This window comes from Phocoena phocoena, chromosome 13, assembly GCF_963924675.1.
Source record: "Phocoena phocoena chromosome 13, mPhoPho1.1, whole genome shotgun sequence".
NCBI classification, from domain to species: Eukaryota; Metazoa; Chordata; class Mammalia; order Artiodactyla; family Phocoenidae; genus Phocoena; species Phocoena phocoena.
Window position 1 is genome coordinate 22,620,841 of NC_089231.1, and position 22,668 is coordinate 22,643,508.

Below are 22,668 nucleotides of genomic sequence, written 5' to 3' on the forward strand. Positions count from 1 at the left end.
TCTTATCAGCAAATGGTGGTGTCCACTCAACTCCAGTGCTTAAAAAGTTCCAATTCCTCCTGCTTTCCTTGGAAACATCTATCTTGAACAGTCCAAATCTGTAAACAGTCTCAAAGTGGGCAGCATGCAGAGTTGGAATAGATTCAAATACCTGAGTTCACTCTCCTGCTTTAAGGAAAATAATTGAATCTTTCAGCTTTGATAATGACTCACAAGCTTTAAGGTCATCACCCTAAATATCACTGGTCTTTGTCTCCTGGGGAGAGAGACAATGTCTGAAATGCGCTACCCCACTGCGCCTAGAATTTGTACTCACCGTTGTGGGCTGACTGTTCATATCTTTAAAAATTTCCTTTTCTTAATACAAGCTAATTCTGTTTTTTAATAGTTCCCTGAGGAATGTATATTCTTTCTCCTAAAGGAAGACCTTCCTCAAGTTCCTCATCTCAGGGATGGTCCACTAACCATCCAGTCACCACATTTGAAGTCTGAGAACCATCCTCTGTCTCCCCCCAATATCTCAATCATCCCCCAGTTTTCCCTCCTCAGTGACCCTCTGGTTCATCCCTTCCTTTCCACCCCCCTTTTTCACCACTTTTGCTGAGCCTTTCCCACTTGGACGGCTGTCACCACATCAAAACCAGTCCCCTAATCGAGCCTCCACTACTGTCACAGTGGTCTTACAAACCCATACGGTCTTGCTTCAAATCTGTAGCAATTTCCCATCACTTTAAGGACAAGGTCCCCACTCCTCAATATGGCATGCCTGGAACCTCCTGGTGTCATCCAGTTTTCTTCTCTAACCTTTTCTCCTGCCAGAATCCCTGTATGCTTCAGACCTCCCAGCCGCAGAACCCATCCCAGTTTCCCTAAGCAGGCTCATTCCCTCTTGCTTCTGTGCCTTTTTACAAATGCTTCTTCTGCTTTGACCACTCTCTTTCAACTCCCTACAGAGATCTTCATCATCCTTCAAGATCCAACTCAAGCATCAGTTCCTTTGGCTGTCTCCCCAGCCGTGCCCCTCCAGCATGGAGCTGGGTGCTTTTATTCTCCTCACCCCATAACACTCTCACCTTCCTTGCATCCTAGTCGCCCTCCCACGGAGCCATAACTGTTGGACTAATGCCCTGTTAACACGTGTGAGCATTTGTGTGTGGTGGGGGAGGAGTATACAAACACTTACACACAGTTTGCTTCATCCCTGCACCTAGAACAGTGTTGGCACCGAGTAAACATTCACAATGTTTCATTCCATGAATGAATGCATGAACCAAAGGTTTTAGGTTTAGTGGGCTCTGACAATTTTGAGATGTTACCTTGAGGAGCTAAATGCATACAAAAATATATTTTGTCTTTAAATCTTTAAAGGAATCATTCATTTTTCCCCCCTACCAAAGCCCTTCAGTTAAAACTTTCCACATAAGAATAAAGCCAGAACCCATGGCAAAGGTGGTCGAACTCTGCCCATCACCAATCAATGGCATAAGCAGCAGCTTTTATGATGTCACTTTGGTCTCTAGGAATAAATCAACCTCAGTAGTCTTTAGGATCCAACCTGCTCACAAGTAAAGAAGTTTGTCTAGTATATACCTGTATGGAAGCCTCACAGCGTAAGTGTTTTCCAAAAACCCTAATTTACCCCTAATTTAGCCCATGATGTACATGGGCTACTAGTGCAGAGAAAATGGAACCACAGGGTCTAGTTCACTTTGGCACGGAGCCTGTTCTACCTGGAGCAGGGGTTGCCTTCTCAAAGCTTAGAAGGGATCTAAATCATATATGCAGTAGGATTTGGAGAGACTCTAGGAAAGCCATTTACCCCCCAAATGTCTTCCCATCTGAGAGCCAAAACCCTTGATCTCCATCAACAGAAATATCCCTCTTGGATACATTAGCCAAGGATTCTTAGAACAGGCAGTATGGTCAACTTCTACAACCCATGGCATGGATCACCTTCTCCAAGACAAGAGGACCTTGGAGCATGAAGGGAGCTTTCAACAGAGAGGACAGACTCAGAAAGGGAAACAGGGCACCAAAGTTACACTTGTCTTCCCTTCGCAACCATGCCTGCCCCTTTTGCTATTCATGGGTGTCCTCACATCGGGGACATTCTCTACAATAGCCTTTCCATGTCCTGCTAAGCAAAATGACGGAAGATTTTTTTTGATAGCCATAACTCCCCTGTGACTTCTGAAAGGTCCTGGCCAAAGTCTGGGTCTGAATAAGCTTTCAGAACCATGAGTCAAACCTGGCTGAGGACTCCACCAGCCTGGCTGAAATACATGCATCAAATGGCAAATAAAACAGCCATGTGATCTCTTTCAAAAGCATGACTGTTCTTGGTGTTGCATGAAACTTTTTCCCCCCACAAGGCAGAGCAAGCCTGCTCTTCAGGAAATGATACTGTGCGATGTATAAGTCACCAGGATTCTGCTGCAGTCTCTGGGCTTCCCAATAAAGCTGATTTTCACACTGATCTCCAGTTGTGCCCATGAATAACGCACATTTCAAACATGTCCTGAATAACAATTTAAACAGAAAGAGATGGTGTTATGTCATGTCTTCCAAGGGAAGGGTTCAAAGTGCACAGAAAACAAATTAAACAGATGAAGAAAGCAGGGCGGGGGGATCCCATCAGTGGGAACAGACTCAAGGTTGCTGAGGCAGTGGTTCTGCGAAAGGTTTTGACAAGAATAAGGTACTAAATGCATCAGTGTGAGGATTGGTAAAGCCCACATTTGAAACAGGCAGTTCTAGACAAGGCAGGATCCAGGAGAGAGGGGAGACAAGGGGGAGAGTGGAAGGCATCTGCTATATCAGAAAAGGTAAGAGATGACCCCCAGGTGACTTTTGAATCCTATGAAAAACCTGCCAACAGCCTAGCACCATGGGATTTCTAGTGACTGCTTGTAGAAGAAATGAAGCCTGCTGGATAGCTTGGATTATCAAAATTGGTCCATTTGCTCTTTCTGGATGCACATCCCTGCTTCTGGTGCAAGAAAAGTATGTCAAATCATCAGAATCACTAATGGCAAGTACCGTTCCTTAAGTACAGGCATTTGCCCTGTCAGTCAGTGCCGTGGCTTCCCGCAAGCCCACCTCCAGCCCCCACGAGGGTTCAGCTACCTCTGCCTCAACACTTTCTTAAATGCCCCCCAGATGCTGTGTAAGAAGAGCAAAAAGAATAGGCAAAAGAAAAAAAGTAATTTAAAAAATAGTAAAGCAGAGACCCAAGTAGATGACGTCACTTTGGTTTTCTATATTGGAGGGCCTAGTGTTAAATAGTCACATGTGATCAGACAAAGGAGACAGGGCTGGGTGTCGAGTACACACTAAGGGTCTACATGTAACAAGCAGCCTCAGCCAGGTGTAGGGATAGACGAGGATCTGGGGACGATCCTCACATGATTCAGCCAGGTCTCCTTCCCAGGAGTCCAGCAAAACTGAAAGGGAGGAGAACGTGAGCAAGTACGAGGGTCAGGTGTTTATTTCAAGCAAGGAAGAGCAGATGGTAGTAGATGCTAACATAAGCCTCCTAGGAGTCATATTCCCCCAAACCCCTAACGAAGCAGTGGGACTCCCTGCCATATACCAGAGTTTTGACACAGACCCCAAGAGAAGGCTGACGGCTCTCCTCCCTACTTGAGCTCCCTGCTTGAGGTGTTTGGGGACTCCTGGACAAAGGCAGACCCACCAGGGCTCAGAGCTGGCGCCCAGGGCCAGGCAGAGAAGCCATCCTCTGGAGAGCTCACGCTGAACCAGGTAGCAAGGGTTTCTGCCACGTGCTGTGGGCCAGCACTCTGCTCAGGGCTGGGGACAAAGCACTGTCCCCTAAGGCTCAAAAATAAGTGAAGGAGACACCAAAAAATGACCCCGAGGGCGGCATTGTCTTAGCTGGGCTACTTGTATGAGCGCCTCCGTCAGCCGGTCAAGACACAAGAGTTTTATTGCACATCTACCAGCAAGAGCTGCAGTACTCAGTAAACCCCCCGAATGTGGGTCCTGAGAAAGCGTTGCCGCGGTAACGGGTATTTGGACATCTCGAGTGATGGCTGGCTCCCACACTGTGCCATCCCTTATCCGCAAAGGCGAGTGGGGTGGCTTCTTACGTTCTGGTCGGGAGAGAGACTGAGGAAGTGACTGATCTGTGACCGTTATTCTTCCCCGTTCAGCTCCTTGTGATGGCGCTGACCAACTGAAAAATATTGTTTTCACTACCTCCCAATGATGTCACCCGCATTTTACGTCCCTGAATTTTTACAGCTCACTTATCTTGTTACGGCTGAGGTTTTAGTCAATTCTGCCTGAGGAGGTATCTCGCTACTCGTAAGTAAGACAAGAATAAGAGAAATTTAATAACATTCCAGTAACATATATTAAAGGGGGACACCGTTGGGCACAGCGCTAGGTATAGTCAGTCATGAGCAAGACAGGTAATCGCTGACTGCTTGGAATTCACAGTCCAGAGGGCAAGGCAAGCATGAAACAAGTCATATGAGTACAAGCGCTATGGAAGGAAAGCACAAGACGTATAGGTAGCATTTTGGATGATAAATAATATTAATCTATCTTTTGTCACTTTTTTACCAGAAGAAAAAGAATAAAAGAAGGGAGTTGAAAGGAAGGGAAAAGGAGGGAAGCAGGGAGGGAGGAAGGAAGAAAGGAAGAAGGAAAGAAAGAAAAGAGAAAGAAAGGAAGAAGGAAAGAAAGAAAAGAGAAAGGAAGGAAGAAAGGAAAGAAGGAGAAAATAGAAATAAGCATGAGGGTAAGTGGCAGCTGGGACCTGGCCTTAGGAACAGGGAGGCAATAGGGAGTGGTGAGGACTGCAGCAAACTAGAGCTCACCCAGATCTACAGGCGATTGCCCAGATCTCCAGCTAACTGCTCCCAAGTGTAATTGCACAGCCATTGTTTCCAAAGCTTCCACTTTTTAAAGTAAAGCAACAATTCTGATTTTTTTTTAGGTGAACTGTCCTGATTTTTAAATGCTGACTCATATAAAAAACTAATAAGTTCCAAACAGGCCAAACCAAACACTCTGGCAGTTGGGATTCAACTCTTGAGGAGCCAGTTTGCAGCCTCGGCCTTAAATGGTATCATGGAAGGTTATAGATCTCTGAGCGCAGGGCCAGACAGATCCCATTATACCAGACCCTGGGCTTCTTCTACAGCATGGCAAACGCCTCACAGCGATTTCACATTCCTTATATGTTTCTGCCTTATAAACTGACATCACATTTTTACCTCCGTTTTTTGCTAAGCTTGAAGAGCTGTCTTTTGAGAAGGACATTTGACTAGGTGACTTCAAAGGTCGCTTCTGAATCTAATTGACAGCCCCCATCTTGAAACTATGACACTAATAGCAGCATGACAATGATGAAGGCAATGGTGCATTAAATACTTCATTTCCCGTGAGTTCATCTGTGTTATCTGGTTTAAATTACTCAAAGTATTCAATCGTCTCATTTAGGTAGGAAGTTATCACTGAATCACACACTATGGGTAATATATAAGCCTGACCTGCTTATCTTTCCATCCGTTTTTTTGGATGCTTGTGCTGGAGATTATAGACATGCCTAATAACTAGTGGCATTTTGCTTCACTGGCCATAAACGTTACCTTCAGGGCGAGCAGGTGCAGAATGAGACAGGCTGTATGAAAAGATCACCATTTCTACTGTTTCACCAGATTAACTCAGGATGGCTCTGAAGTGAGCACGGTTTCTCTAGAAACTGACAGTCTAGCCAGAGAGAGAAAGGATCTTTGCACATTAGCAGTAAAGCAAGAGCTAATTTAGGGACAAATTCACGGGAAAAGAGATGAGAGGTGCCAGGGAGTTTGACTCTTTTTCGAAGCAGAGATGGATGGAGTCGGGCCCCTGGGGAGGTGAGTCATATTAGAAAATGCGGGCAGGAGGACTGAGGGTGAAAGTTCAATTCCCGTCTTCGGGTTTCCAGGTTTTACCTCCATTTGGCAGCCTGGGACGTGTGTGGGGAAGACCACGAGGGGGCTGGGAGGGTAACCAGGACAACCCGGGTCTCTGCCTTGTCTTCTGTCCCCTCGTGGCTCTGGCACATGTTGCCTCCGGCCCAAACCACCGTGGCCAGCGTGCCAACCGCACAGTACCAGGCTGGCACATGGCAGTGTTCGGCACACAGCACTAAGGGCCTCTGCTCTTCGTGTTGGTTTCCGCCGGATCCCATTTCTCAAGGAACAGCAGGTCGAGAGCAGGGCTTTTGAAGACTCGCGCTCAGGGCACCGTCTGCAAGCCAGCCTGCTGGGTGCCCTTGGCCGCAGGCAGGTCCAGGAGAGGAGGGGGAGTAGGCTGGGAGGCCAGAGGAGGCCTGGAAGCCCCCTCTTCCCACGTGCCTGGAGGTCTGAAACTCTCCTAAGCCAGTTCAGGCAAAACAATTCAAGTTGCCTGCAGGCAAGGAGGCGCTGTGGGGAGCTGAGAGTCCTGATGGGGAGGCAGGTGGGGTGGGAAGGAAGGGAGAGAGGGTGGGAGGGAGATCCCATGTGGAGAGAAGGAGAAGGCTTTGAACTTGCAGATCTCTCCAGCTGAGCCAAAATCCACACTAAAGCAGCCCCAGCTGGGTGCCCAGGGGGTCCATGAATAAGTGTTAGGGGGTGAGTGAGATGACAGCTCCCCGACCTTAATGCATTCACCCCAAGGTGCTGGCGGGCATCTGCTCCATAATTAACGCTAGGCTCTCCCCTCTATGCCTCCTCCTTCACCTGTGGTTGCTGAGACATTTGCCATAATTATTCCCCACGTCTCCAGGAAGGAGTGTGCCCCTGGCTCGTTTGCTTCCTCCATCACTTCCATTCTGGGCTGGGGGACAGCCGTCCCTGGCTAGCTGGGGGTTGGGGGCACCCCATTTCCAGGGGCCATCCTCCCCACTGGGGTTCATCCACACAACATCTGTTCTCCCGCCAGGAGACTCACTGGGGCATCAAGAATGGAGGAGCATCACAGGTACCTGAAGGGACATTTTCCACCAACAGATCAACAATCTATATCATGTCTAATGGCATGATGTGATGTGCCCGTGGGTTGAAAATCACTGCAGTAACAAAAACTGATGAGGTTACGTGGCACACAGAAAAGGTTGAGAACGTCTCTCCAACGACTATACCAATATTATTAATATTAATAATAGCAATAATAATATCATTTATTCTACATGAAAGAACAAGGGAAGGTGTCCATCTGGCTTCTTACTTATTCTCAGAATCTGTCCCCATGTGTTGCACCTACCAGGCAGACAATATATATTTTTTGAAGAGACAGATCACTGCTTTGTCACATACTTTACAAAAGTTGTCTCCAAATATCACAGCACTCATGAGATGTAAGTAAAATCATCTCTATTTTAAGGGGAAGAAAATTGAGGCACAGAGAGGTTGAGCAACTTGCCTAATGCCACACAGCAAGTAAGATACAAAGTCGGGATTTGACTACAGATCTATGACACCAAGACTGTGGTCCTTCTGTTTTGCCATGTTGCCGGGTCACTTCCCTGCATGAAACACTTCAGTAGGTCCCTGAAAGTGAGTTTCTTGTTCTTTCTGTTTATAATGTCTTATTTGACTCTCACCCATTCTTGAACTTAAAGACTCAGTGACAATGCCCATTAATTTGTGAATCTTTTATTAGCGTGAATCATATTTTCTTTAACTCTGTATCACTACTGCATTTCACAAATACCTAGCACAAGGTAGATATTCAATAAATATTTGTTGAATTTCTATTTTACAAAGAACAATCCTGAGATTCAGAGATGGAACTCTCTCACTAGAGGCTATATAGCCAGGAAATATAAGAACCGCAATTTGAATTAGAGCTCTACTGTGAGTTCAGGGACCTTTCCACTAATCCATGTACCACTGAGCTCCATGGACATCATTTCATATTATACAACAACTGAAGTTCTATAATTGTGGTTATTTCCATTTTGTCTGACAGCATCTTAATATATACCACCAACTAATAATCCTAAACTTGAGTTATTTCATTTTATTATAATGAGAGTAAAGCAAGCTTATTATGGAAAATTAGATGAAAACAGAAAAGAAATTAAATCAATAATCCCAAAACATTTAAAATGAATATTTTCTTCCAATATGCTTATGCCTTTTTACATAATTTAGATTACAGTCTTTACATAACTTGGGATTCTAATTTTTTTTAGCTTAATATTATAATATAAACATTTCCCTGCTTACTTCAGTAATTTCAATAATTTCCCTATTTACCATTTAAGTGACTTAAAATTATCATTTAATATGTTCAATAATCATTTTTAATGACGGAAAAAAAATCCATTGTATGGAGTACAGACTATCAATTAAACATTCTGCCCAATCCTAGATAATTTTTCACTATTAAAAATAAGAATACAGCGAACATGTTTTTTTTATTCTTTCTGAATTTCAGAACACTTTTTAGAGTAATTTTCTAGGAGACAAATTATCGAGTCCGTGGGTATGAGCATTTTCAAGGCTCTTGACATAGATTGCAAACTGCTTTCCAAATGAGTTGTGCTAATTTTTTTTCCCCACTAACAGTGATTTGGGTTTTACCATCCTTTTAAATTTGACAATTTCTTGAAAATATGCACATACAACCATCATGTTTTGAATTGTAATAGGAAAACAACGTTAGAGATGGGAGGCCCCCTTCCCCCTCTTATACGTTAGGAAACTGAGGTCTGGCCAGTTCCAATGGCCTGCCCAAAGCCACAGCCATTTGGGGGAATGAGCTGGGCTAGAGCCAGGTCCCCTGACCTCCACTTCCCCACAATGTCTCCCAGGGATCTAAAAACAATTTTACAATCTATTTATCTGTTCAACGGCAGTGTTGCACAGTTGCCATCACTTGACATCTTAATTTTGATTATGCCTTCAAGGGAAGCAGCTTTTGAAATATCTGGACCTGGCAAGTAACAAATTCCCTTCTATGGTGAGAAAAGGGTATTTCCTGATAACAGTCTACTACCTGCCAGGGTTCTGTAGGGAACCTTGTATCTACTTATCACTTCCTTCTCTTGGCTCGGGCTTCTGGAACTCTGTGAGTCCTGCTTGACACGCAGCTTGGCAACTTTCACTACATCCTTCCCGTGGGCCTCTGCCTTCCTGTCCCTGCTCAGCACAAAGGCAGCCTACCTCGTTTTCAACCTCAGGCCAAGCACAGTGTTGCTCCGGCCCATCTGCCGCATTGGCCGAATTTCCCTGATTGCTAAGTGATTCCAGGCTCTTCCCAGCAGGGCTGAGTGAGCTGCAAGTTAAGCCTCCCCTCCAAGGCTCTGCCTTGTTCGCAGACGCTGTAGGATGTGCAGTGGAGTCTTCAGATGCACTCTCTCCACCAGGGCCTGGACGGCACAACACTGGGCCCATTGCGCACTCCGTGGGTGGCCTGTACTCTGCCGCAGGGCAGAAAGTACCTCCCCAACAAAGTCTCCCAGGTGACATTTCAACACCCAGCCTCTTCCCTCCAGTTCACGTTACATACCACGGCAATGCAAAGTGGTCTACAATACACCTCAACTTACCTCTCTGCTCAGAAACCTTCCTATGACCACAAGCTGAGAGCGGTTGGCTTGGCTTTCAAGCCCCTCCCTATATTATAACACCTGCCTTCCACCAGTTACTCAAGTTCATTGTATACCAGCCTAGCTAGGAGAGGCTTACAAAAGGAAGGGGAGCAGAAGGAGGCAAGTGAGTTAAGGGTGGAGTGAGTGATATGATTGAGATTGGGTGTAGAAAAGAAGCGTGTCTGGGATAGTAAGGGGCTTGTGCTGTCTACTCTACTAGAATGTTCTTTCTTATTTCCTCTCTGATAGACCATTCATCCTTCATAGCCCATTCATAAGCCACCTTTGAAGATTTCCATAACCTGCCTCACCTCTAAACTTTAATCTCTTTTCTCACTACTCCTAAGACACTTGGTCCACACCCCTACAATGCCATTTTTCACACTGAACTGACATATTTTTTAAAATGTGTGACTCTCCACAACTAAATATCCATGCTAGTTTTTAAAAGGTCCTGTGTCTGTTCGTCTTTTTTTCTCTTCGTTATCTAATACTTCTCGTGTACTTAGCGCATGATCAAAATCATGCAAGATTGAACACAATGTGTAAGACAGAATTAAAGCTGGATAGAATGAACCCAGGAATGAAGGAATCATGAACACGTAAGTGGAAAAGAGTTAAGTGTCACACCCTAGATGGCACACGTACACATTCGTAATACGAATCGGCACCTTTAACGTAAGGATGTGGACATGAAGTCATCTGACTGACTGGGAGTTTTGCAGGACACTGAACACGGGAAATTATCAACAAATGTTGATCAGTAAATAAGCTTGATAGTTTTTCACTGAAGAGCCCCAGGACTAAAACTGTAAAGAGTAAGCTCTGTAGTCAGAATAATCCACGTACCCTTGGCCAGCCAGAAGCAATTCTACTCTTTTTTCCATAACGAAGCGTACATCATGAGCCATAGTGGTCACTGCTAGGCACCTATGACATCCCCCTAACGGGTCTCATATCTATTAAGCAGAGGAAGGCTTGGGTGCACAGCTAATCCATTTAGTAGCCAAGAGGGAATTCGAAGCCTAAGATTCCACACATCTCTTGATCACCAGATAATACGTCAGCACTAAAAATATCCATGGAAGAATTATGTCTGGTTGGGCATTTGAAGAAGACTTTGTGCTCTCTCACTTGAGGATACTGGGGGAAATGTGACCATGTCACTTACCTGCAGTTCTTGAATAGGTGGAACATTCTTGCCAAGTAGCCTGAGAGCTGCTGGTGGAACATGTCACTTTTTCTTTACCCTCCTCTTCTTCTACATGCATGTCTATCCTTTGTAATTGAATCTAAATATGGCATTGGGGTATTTTTAAAATCTAGAGATTGGAAATACTTATTGGAAGAGGCTGGTTTAGGGGTTGGGGGCTTGGCACTGGTAGCAGCTGAGGGGCTTGGAGACAGGAGGCAGGAGGAAGGCTGCCCAGAAGCAGAGGGAGTGTGGAAAAGGCCAGGTTTGGCTTAAGAGCCTTAGCATCAGCTGCTGTAACCTGGCAAATGGATAAGTAATTTTTTCACAGCCAGCAGTAAAATGAAACTTATGGAAATAATAATGTAAATGTTCTGCCTAGCCAGTGAGTTAAATGAGAGAAGAGGAGATGTTTCCAACCAGGCCTGAAAATCAGTGCAGTTTGGTGGTCTAAGGATAGCCAGGAAGTTAATGGTATTTCAAGTTTTGAGTCAATGATGTACATCAGAGGGCAGCAAACTATGGCCCATGGCCCAAATCCAGCCCATCGCCTGCTTTTTAGGCTCACCAGAGAAGAATGGGCTTTACATTTTTAAATGGATGGGGAGAAAAATAATCAAAAGAAGACTATATCATGACACATGAAAATCATATGAAATGAGAATTTCAGTACCCGTAAGTAAAGTTTTATTGCCACTATGTAAAGTAAAGTTACATAGCCACAAGTATTCATTGACATAGTGTCTATGGCTGCTTTCTTGCTACAGTGACAGAACTGAGTAGTTGCAAAAGAGACCACATAGCCTGCAAAGCCCAAAATATTTATTTGCTATCTATCACTTTCCAGAAATTTGTCAACCTCTAATATACACCGTCAGAGAAGATTAGTTCAGGGTCCATCCCTTATGCAGTAAAGGCAACATGTAACACAGTACAAGGCACAAGCTTGAAGTTCAAAGAGAATTTGGAAGACTCCTGGTCCAGCTTCCCACTCTAGAAAGTCCCGCAGAAGCTACCCAGGAGTGAGGACTCGCAACTTCCAAAAAGCCTAACCCTTCATCAAACACTTCAACTCTACCTACTATGATTCCAATATTGACCTAAAGCCATCCTCACCCCCACCCATCTTATACAGATAAGTTACAAGCTTTCTTATCTATAAACTATTTCTACATTGAGAGAGCATTAACAAAAATCCTTTTTGATCAAAGAGGGGACTCCTACCACCTTCCATGGGTTAGCACTTTGTGCGTATTAAGGGGCTTTCACAAACAACGTCCCATTTTGCCTTCATTACATCTCGCAGGGAATAGGCCTTCATGATTACTCCTGTTACAGGCAAGGAATCCAAGGGTTAAGGTTACGGACTGAATTGTGCCACCCTCCACTCCCCGCCAAAAGCACATGTTGAAGCCCTAACCCGCAGTGTGATTGTTTTTGGAGATAGGGCCTTTAGGGAGGTAATGAAGGTTAAATGAGGTCATAAGGGTGGGGTCCTAACCCAAAAGAACTGGTATCCTTATAAGAGGAGAAAAAGACACCAGTGATCTCTCTCTCTCTATATATATATACACACAAAGAAAAGGCCATATGAGGACACAGCAAGAAGGTGGCCATCTGCATGTCAGGAAGAGAGCCCTCATCAGAAACCAACCCTGATTGCACCTTGATCTTAGACATCCAGCCTCCAGAACTGTGAGAAAATAAATGTCTGTTGTTTAAGCCCCCCAGCCAGTAGTACTTTGTTATGGCAGCCCAAGAAGACCAGTTAATATGGTTAAATGACATGGTCAAAATGAGGCAGCTCACCAGGGTCAGAGCAGGGACCCATCACTCATTATGCAAATATTTATTTTTTAAACACCTACTAAGTGTAAGGAGTCTTACGGAGGAGACAGGTTTTAGGCCAAAAGTCACACCAAAACAAATAAAGCTATGACTATAATAAGTGCTACCACAGACAGATTATGTACTATGAGATGTAAATAAGATGAGCTAACTTACTCAAGGCGGTCAAAGGAGGCTACCTGGAGACACAATTGGACTGACAGCTAAAAGGCAAAGGAGAAGTGAAGGAGGAGAGGGAACATCCAGAGAGACGGCATGTACAAAGGCCCTGTGGTAAAAGGAAGCATGTGATGATCAAGGAAATCAGAGAAGGCCAATCTGTCTGGACCAGAAAGACAGGGGGAGTAACATGAGAGGAGGCTGCAGAGGCAAGAACTGGTCAGATTTCTCATGACCTTGTCAGCCATTTTAAGTAAGTGTGGCTTTATTAAGAGAATTTAAGAGCATTAACATGCTTTCAACATGAGAATGACTTTTAAAGGTTTCTAATTAGAAAGGATTACTCTGGCTGCAGGGTGCTAAACACTGGAGGAAGTCAAGGGAGCTGCAGGAAGCCTAGCTGAGAGATTGTTGCAGAAGACAAAATGAGAGCGGCTTGTTCCTATGCCCACAGAGGTTGCTTTGAAAATGTAGAGAAGGAACTGGTTAAGAGAGCTGTTGATGAGGTAAAATCATCAGGTTTTGTGATTGATGCAGTATGAGGATGAGAAGGGGATGTCAAGTACATCTTCATGATTCCTGTATATTTAATAGAATGAAGGAGAGGAGGATGACATTGACTGAGATGTGAAATACTACAAGAGGATGTTGATGCTCTCCAGCCCCCAGAAACATACCTGCAATTGAACAAAGTTGGGTGTGCTAACTAACAAGGGAGAATGCACGACAGGGAACTGCAGAGCACCTCAGTGAGAGGGTGTTAGAAGGGACATATTATAGAATTTGGGCTTCTCTTAGGTCATTTGGGGATTATACAAGGAGATGGGGCTTTGCTCTGCTTTGGGTGCTGCTGGGAAGCGGGGATGATTCTATGGGTGTGGAACTTCATCATTGTTACCTAGAAGGCCATCAGGATGGAGTGATTGATAAAGCTGTGATTGATAAAGACAGTTCAGGCTTATATTATCCGGGGTAAATGATGTTTGGTCATTTTTGTGGTAGGGACATTGTTTATCTTTTTGTCTGTGTTCAGACATGATTATGGAATGATCTTGCCTGTGTCTTGTCTGAGTGGCCTTGCCTGATGCTGGTGTTCTTTGGACTTGTTTATGTCAAGCAGGAGAACACCACAGCTTAGCTATAAAGGACAGGACGCTCCCAGCAACGCCACAGCCTCCCTGATGGTGCCAGGCGAGTTCCCGCTGTCGGAGCTGCTTTCTTTTCTCAGTCACCCCTTTTGGTCAAGGACAGATAAAGTTGGGCTGCAGGACATTCATCTAGGATATTCCCATTGTTACCACTGCTGAGCTTTTGCTGATTAGGAGGTTGAAGAGGATGTAGTCTGTAGTGGGACTAGGGTTTGTCACTGCATTTCCCTTTGTGGCAGGACACGTCGCTTAACATCTGACAAGACAATGGCCGCACAGTAGCATTTATAACTCTGGACAGGATACATCAGCCAACTGCAACACAGATAATTACCAGAAACAGAAACAAACACGGTACTTAGTTCACACAACAGACCCTGAAGACAGGGACCTAGATTACCAAACCCAGGCAATGAAAACGTGTCCCAGGTTCCAAATAGTGTTCTCTTGAGATCCAAACGGAGCCTAATTATAGATTTCTATTTAGGTGCAACAGAAAGTGTTGGCTGCAACACAAATTTGGCCAGCTAAGAAGAAATTAAGGGCGATGTGATTAGCCAAGACAATGTAGCTAATGAATTTAAATTTAAACTGGTTTGTTGGGTTTCCAGAGCAGAATTTGTATTATTTATGATATCTGATAGGGTCAGAGATAAGTTTCAGACCACCTTTCCACCTGTATTATCCCTACTCTGATTGCAGCTCGCGTAGCTATGTAAGAAGAGGCAGTCAATTCTTCCTCTTGGGAATTCTCCCAAGTAGCCTGTATTTGCCTCTTTGGGGAGGTGTCTGGGTGTTCTTTTCAGGGAATCGCATAAATCCATTGCCTGGATCCACATTTCCTGTGGCTCAGAAGAACAGAGTGAGTGTGAGAAGGCAATTATCGGTGCCAAGAAGAGCAGTGACCCTCTTGTTGAAGAAGGTCTGACTGAAGTTGTTTCAGTTTGGGGTGAATTTTGCTAAAATTATCTCCTTTGAAATTATATATTCGAGTTTAATGTTTCAAACCCCTGATTGACTGCTCAAGTTAGAGCTGTGATAACAGTGGTTGGTGTGCTTCAAGATGCTGAAAATGCCAGCTCTTGGGAAAATGACAGTTCTCTGAGAAACAATCAGGTTCACTGCACATCTGTCTTCAACGGAAAGGTTATCACTGAGCGCACAAAACTAACTATGATGGTCTTTCCCCCCAGCACTGAGGGTCCTTTATTACTAACTAAAGATCCTATGAGAAAAGAGGAGACATTTCACTTTAACTTCCTGTTGATGTCCATTTTCCTTTCACTAGCTATCTTATCACACACACAAAATATTTTGCTTGAAAATAAAGTCCTTCTGTATGGTTTGAACATTTCTTTTCTGAAAAGCAGAGGATGGAGTAGATGACATCCCTGTGTCCCCTGGCGTCATTGGAATTCTATGATTCCTGGACTGGACATAGTGAAAAATATATAATGTGATAACAATTTCTGCCATATAGGAAATTAATCAATATCGATGATTAATAACCATACAGCAGGACTTCCCTGGTGGTGCAGTGGTTAAGAATCCACCTGCCAATGCAGGAGACATGGGTTTGAGCCCTGGTCCAGGAAGATCCCACATGCCACGGAGCAACTAAGCCCATGTGCCACAACTACTGAGTCTGTGCTCTAGAGCCCGCGAGCCACAACTACTGAGCCTGTGCCACAACTACTGAAGCCCACACGCCTAGAGCTCATGCTCCGCAACAAGAGAAGCCACCGCAATGAGAAGCCCACGCACTGCAATGAAGAATAGCCCCCACTCGCTGCAACTAGAGAAAGCCTGCGTGCAGCAACAAAGACCCAATGCAGCCAAAAATTAATTAATTCATTAATTTAAAAAATAACCATACAGCAGGATGGTGATGGTGATAATGAGGACTCAGTTGCTGCTAACAGTGTGAAGACTTCTACTTTGGTTGGGGGTGGGTAGAGGGCATAAGAATCATTTGAGTTCAATTTCCAAAGAATTTGATGAACTTTCCTCTTATTGGAAGTTGAAAATGAAACTCACAGATTCACAGAGGGAGGGAGCAGAGATGGCTTAACATAAAGGTGTTGGGTTTCAGTAGTTGTAACATAAGGATTAGACCCAGGGCCTCTAGGCCTAAGATAAGGATAATGTATTTGAAATCAATTAAAGGATTGATAATTTCACCCCCCCCCAAAGGTTCACCTCATCCTTAAGAAAATGATTTGTAGGAGCCTAAAAGCTCAGAAACATACCATTTTCTGTAGGAGAAGGTGAGCATTCACTTCCCCCAAATACAAAGGCTACATCCACGTAACTGAGTTGACAATTACACGTGGGACCATCTGGCTATATTTATAATTGGTATAATGAACAGCTCCTTGTTTCAGATATTAAAAGCAAGATGACTTAGCACATGCTAAGCGAGCATGAAGATAGACCCTATCCAGTCAAATGATGGAAATGAATTTAATAATAAAAACCCACCAGGAGAAGCAACTGCTCGTGTGAATTTCAAAGAATCTCTTCCTGCCATCTGCTGTTGCTAGCATTTTATATCACCATATTCACCTGCTCTCTTCCAGAGCCCAGTGCTGCTAAGCTCTTTGTACAGAATAAGTTACTAGGCAGGAGAACAGAGTGACTGAAGGGATGGGAGTGAATACAAAAGGCCCTTCACCATCTCCAGTCTCAGCGTGCTATTTTTACCAGCCAGGTAGACACCAGCAGTATAGGAATCAACGCTGGACTTCTCCAGGAAAGCTTTCACAATGAAGGACAAAAAGGGGCTAAAGAAGTGGCGACTTGGGTGGGCTCAAAGATCACCAGGGCCATCAGGTAGAGCTGCTTGGCCACACCAGTATCCCATTGCCCCCCTCCATGTCCCTCCTCCCCAGTACCCTGCAACATGAAATCCAGATGTAATCAGGTCTGAAGACTGCAACAAAGAAGATCTGCCCAGAGGAAGAACACATGCCTGCAGGCATTGTCAGCAAACACCCTGGAGCCATTTATAGATGTCCCAAAGCCTGGGACAGTGCAGAAGGTCAGTAGAAGGGAAACAGTACTCTCATAAATGGAGAATCAGGCATTGGTGGTGGTGGTGGTGGTGGTGGAGGGGTGATTTTGATATTTCTCTCTCAAGAGAAGAGCTTAGGAGACAAGGTACTTAAATAATCATGGGTCCAGGTTGGTCCCACCTCACAAGCTTACAGCAGAGAAAGGAGAATTTAGGGGACCGTGAATACAAGCAGCAAGCAAGCTCTCCAATCATCCCCCAGGGATCTGATTTGTTTGCACTGTGTTCCCTGGTAAAGAGAAAGGGAAATCTTACCTTGATTTAAGCCCAGTGCCCGAGGGAGCTGCAGTGTGGCCAGATTCCCCAGAGAGAGAATAACCATGCCAACAGAGGGGCTCAGCCCTTCCCCAGGGTAGATGGTTTAGACTCTTTTGGAGATACTTTATGCGCTTCTTGTGAAAAACAGAACTCCTGACAGTTGACCTTGGCAACTTTCAATCCAGAGAAGACCTGACAGACCGCCATCTTTGGGCACCTTGTAGGGCCCATACAGAAACCATAGCAGGGTTTCTCCGAGACCTGAGCTCAGCAGGGGCACAGACTGATTGGAGAACAGCTGAAGAGAAGCCAGATAAGCCACATCTGCATGCTCTGCTCCTGTCTATGGCATGCAGCTGTGCCTGAAGAGGAAGGACCACCTGTTGGCAATAAAAACCAATTAGATTCTGGAGGGGTGAGATCAGTCCCTGAGGGGATAACTAGTTGTTGACACAGCTCTATCAGGTTGGTTATTGGAGAAAGACCCTGAAGACTGGAGTGGAAAATAGCCTGGACCCTGGAGATATAGTTCTTAAGTTTTCTGTTTTGTTTGTTTTGGTTTGGTTTGGTTTTGGTGGGAGGGGTCAGTGGGAGAAAGGGTTCAAGAACACATGTAAAATGAAAGCTATAGCTCAAACTTCTCCCCCAAAGAAATGCATATACACATGACTTGCCTTCAAATTCAGGGAGCCCACAGGGTCCCTGAAGCCCAAGTATGCACCCAAGGTTAAGAACCCCTGCTTAGGAGGCAGTTTTGAACACAACAAGTGGGGAGTTTATTTATAAGATATAATAACCTCACTGGCAATTTCTCCAAGTATGTTTCCTGCAGCACTTACGTCACAGTCACCTGGTGCCATCGCCTAGTTCTTGCTGGAAATGCAGATCCCTGAGCCCTTTCTCAGAATTAACTAATCAGGATTGTTCACAATAGGGCTTTGGAGTTTGCATTTTTTTAAGCACTTGGGTATCATTTATACACTATATAGATTAAGAACTCCTGAGAGTTAAGAATGACCCTAAAAAAGGTCTTCGGGGTCCAACCAAAACCCAAGGCTGATACAATAAGATATCAGAAACTGACCACTAATTGACTGTCAATTGATTAAGGACCAAGAGGGTGGGTGGAGCTCAGGTCGTCCGACCGATAGAGGAGGGGGTCCACCGATACTGATTATGAGCCAACATTTGTCTAGCATCTGCTTTAGTCCAGGCACTTGAGCATGTTAGGTTTATGCCATTTAATTCCTCTCAATCATTCTCATATTATAGATGAAATCAAGGTTCAGAGAGTTGAAAAAAATTACATTGCATCATGGAGCAGAATAAAGAGAGGAGCCAGGCCTTAACACAGGCAACCTGACTCAATGCTTGTGCATTTTAAAAAATTACACCGAACAGTCTGCCTTTTATATGCCAAATCTGGAGGACACAAGAAAAATTCTGAGCATACAGTGTCTCCAGTGATCAGGTAATACACTTCAGAACAAAAGATTTATTCAGATAAAACAGGAGAGAGAAATACAAAATCTGATGTCAATCCATCGGCAGCAGATGAAGTTTGAGCCACACATGCAGTGGGCAACAAGAAATGGGACTCACCCTACAATTCAGAGTCACTGGAGGGGCTGCTAGAGAAATAGTGTTTTGAATCAGCTCTAAAGAGTCCATATAATTTTGAATTCATTCCACCTTATGTAGAGTCTGAGTTTAAACAGGCCAGAATCTCCCAAAAATCCACCTCATATATTACTTTAGATAAACAAGAATACATATGGGAGACAGAGAGAGGAATTCCTGAACAAAGATAAGTTTCTCGGCTTGTAATCCCCAATTCCTCGATAGACCTCAAAGGATAAAGTGAACTTTGCTGAGTGCTTACTGTGTGCAGTCATGGTATCAACTCATTTAATCCTTATCCAAATATTTTAGGCGAGGTATTATTATTACTGTGCCTAGTTTTAAAATGACATAAGCTTGGCCAAGATGTAACAAGTAGGAAATAGTAGAGACAGGATTTAGACCCTGACAGTCCAGTGACAGCAAGCTCTCTCTAACCATCAGCTACACTGATCAGCTAGCCTAGGTAGAGATTTAGGGAATTTGTTGAGTCCCATTACAGTAGAAGAGAAAAGTTAGAAAAACCATATGTGACAAAAGACTTGGTATTCAGTGACCATGTTTTGAAAGTAAAGGGCATTAGGTTATCAGTTTTTGAGTCAACCTCCTGAGTAACTATGAGATTGAGGGAAGAGGGACAACGGTTTATCTGTCTCCCTCTGTCTGGCAAACAACCCCATTCCCTGAGGAGAGTTTCTCAAACTTGAAAACATGTTTGTCCAACTCTGAGCAATGTTTTGTTCCCTTAGAGTCTAGGGAATAGTCCTGAAGGTCAATGACCTTGTTTTTAAGTGCCTCTCCTCTTTGCAACTCTCCCTGATTTTAATCTCACAATATGAGGACCCATATTTTAAAAGCTGGATGGACTGACTGCCAAAAAACAAAAAGAGAGAGAAGGATTTATAGAGATGTATAACTGCCCACCCATGTGTCCACTGACAACCCATCATGGAGAATGATGCACACCTCCAGTTTCCTAAGAGGGCAGGGGGCACCTGTAGAGCCCACTAAGATGAGCGCTCTAGTGATTCAGCAAGATACATCCCTTAATGGTCAAGGTTCAGCTGCCCTTACAAGCCAATCTCTTACAGCCTCGTGACTCAGAAAACATTTCCTGCAAAAGTGTCCATATGTTTGCCAATGGAATGACATCAATCTCAGCTTTTTGTCAACATTTTTCAGTAACTTCCTTATGTTCGTTTCTGTAAACTTGTTGATCTCTAAGGGTTTCTCAGTTTTGCTTCAGATACTCTGGTTGACACAGGAATGCTGGTGCTTCTGGCTCTGTGTTCATCCAATGCCATCCTCAGCATGATAATAATGAGAGCTAACATTATTAAGTGCTGGCTATGTGCCAGGTGATGTTCTAAGCAATTACATCTATTTACTCATTTAAATCTTTTTCAGTAAGTTCATGAATTAGAGCTGTTTTGTAGATAAAGAAATGAGAACACAGAATGTTCCAGCCATTTGCTCAAGATCACAAAGCTAATATGTGGCACTGCAGGACTCTGAGTCAGTTTGGCTTCAGAACCTGAGTGCTCAACCAGTATGCTATTTGTCACCAATATGTCTATACCTCAACCCTAATGTTACCTATTATAATTTTAACTTATTCACACCACACTATGAACTCACACGCATATATTAGCACATATGCTGGAGCAAGAAAGATTACCAGAAGATCAAAAACATTATTCAGGCAGTAATAACAATGGCTAATGTCACTGTGCATTCTTTATGATTTTAAAAGCATCCTTGCAAAGCTGTACAACTGACCCAGTTTTTTAACCCTCTGAATCAGACAAGTCAGGTAGATTGTTCAAGATCATCAGCAGGTCTCTGGACTTCTGAACTCAGAGCTACCAAATTCAGAGGTCCCTGCCCTTTCAACTATGACATACAACCTTCTTACTAACCGCTAGGCACAACCAGCCTAGTATAGTGAAATGAACACTTGGATAAAGTGTCTGTCATCATGGTAGAACTATTAACAGCCAAAGAAGGAAGGAAGCATTGTCCATAATTAGACATAAATTCTAGGCTTTAGGGAAAAAATCGTTTGTAAAAGTTCAGAGAAAAGGTAGGTATGACTCCTTGGTGACACTATAAAAGTTAAAATGGTTAAAAGAGGAAAGGTTCACATAAAAGAATTCTATCAGAACAATCACTAACGTCTTAGTTTGTTTGAGCTGCTATAACAAAGTACCACAGACTGGGTGGCTTATAAATGACAGAAACTTATTTCTCACAGTTCTGGAAGTCATGGTCGGGTTCTGGTGAGAACCCTCATCTGAGTTGCTGACTGCCAACTTCTCATTGTATCCTCAAATAGCACAAAAAAGGTCATCTAGCTCCCTGACCTCTTCCTATAAGGGCACGAATCCCATTCATGAGGGCTTCACCCTCGGGACTTAGTCACCCCTTAAGGGCTCCATCTCCTAATCCCATCACATTAAGAATTAGATTTCAGTATATGAGTTTTAGGGGACATAAATATTCAGTCCATAACAAAAAAGGACACTGATCAAGAAGAAAAAGGAAAAGTGTCTTTAAAAAAAGCAAACAAACAAAGACTATGCAGAGAGCTCTTGATCTCAGATTTTAAAAGAAATGCCTGAAATATGAAAAGAAGCACTTATAACCAAGGAATACTAGCCAGTCTTAGTGATAACCAGGATAAACAGAGTTGAAATTGCCCTGAGTCTTAAAAAGACAGTGTCAGGGCACTGAAAGGGGGCTTTGAGCTGAGTTCAGAGCAGGAAGAAGAATGAGGAATGGAAGGGCCCCATGCTCAGGGGCAGATGGTGTCATGTTGAAAGCTAACAGAGAAAAACAGGACAATGTGGCTTCTTTCTTGCTTTCTCTGTCGAGGAAAGTGATCTTCAAACTGGGAAGGCTTGAACAAATATGGTTTGTAGGAAACTGAAACCTAAGGTAGGCAAGGAGACAATAAGAAAACACCAAGCCCCTCAAATGAGTCCAAGTTCACAGGCCCCGCTGCAGTGAGTGCTGGAGAGTTTGGGAGAATTTAGAGAACAGATACATGCTCCAATTTTTAAAAACAAGCAACAGATGGATTACAGAAAGATGAAAAGTATCAAGACCTGGAAATATTTTTTACGGATATATAGACTTTTATTAGGGCAAGCATTTCCACAAGCATAAAGATCTCTTTAAGACAAATAGATGGCCCAAGTATCTTTGTTAAGTAGTGATCAAAAATGAAGTAAAATTTAGCAAAATTAATTCTAAATAAAGACATTCAGCATATAAACCAAGTCTTTTGAAGTTTTTTAACACCGAGACCTAATCACATTGTTTTCCAAGTCAGAGTGTCTAACAATTAATGTTGAAACCATAATTAATAATATGACACATATGATACTGTGCTTTTCCAAAGTAAAGAAATATATTTGACATAATATTTTTATGAATCACATTTGATATCACAAAATAAACTTTACTGGACAAAAAAAATTGTTTAAAAATCTCAGAAAAAAACAGACATAATGAAAAGGTAGACATAGTGTACAAATAATGTTAAAATATTGTCACACAGGGCGAGAGAGAGTCATGGACATATACACACTAACAAACGTAAGGTAGATAGCTAGTGGGAAGCAGCCGCATGGCACAGGGATATCGGGTAGGTGCTTTGTGACCGCCTGGAGGGGTGGGATAGATAGGGTGGGAGGGAGGGAGACGCAAGAGGGAAGAGATATGGGAACATATGTATATGTATAACTGATTCACTTTGTTATAAAGCAGAAACTAA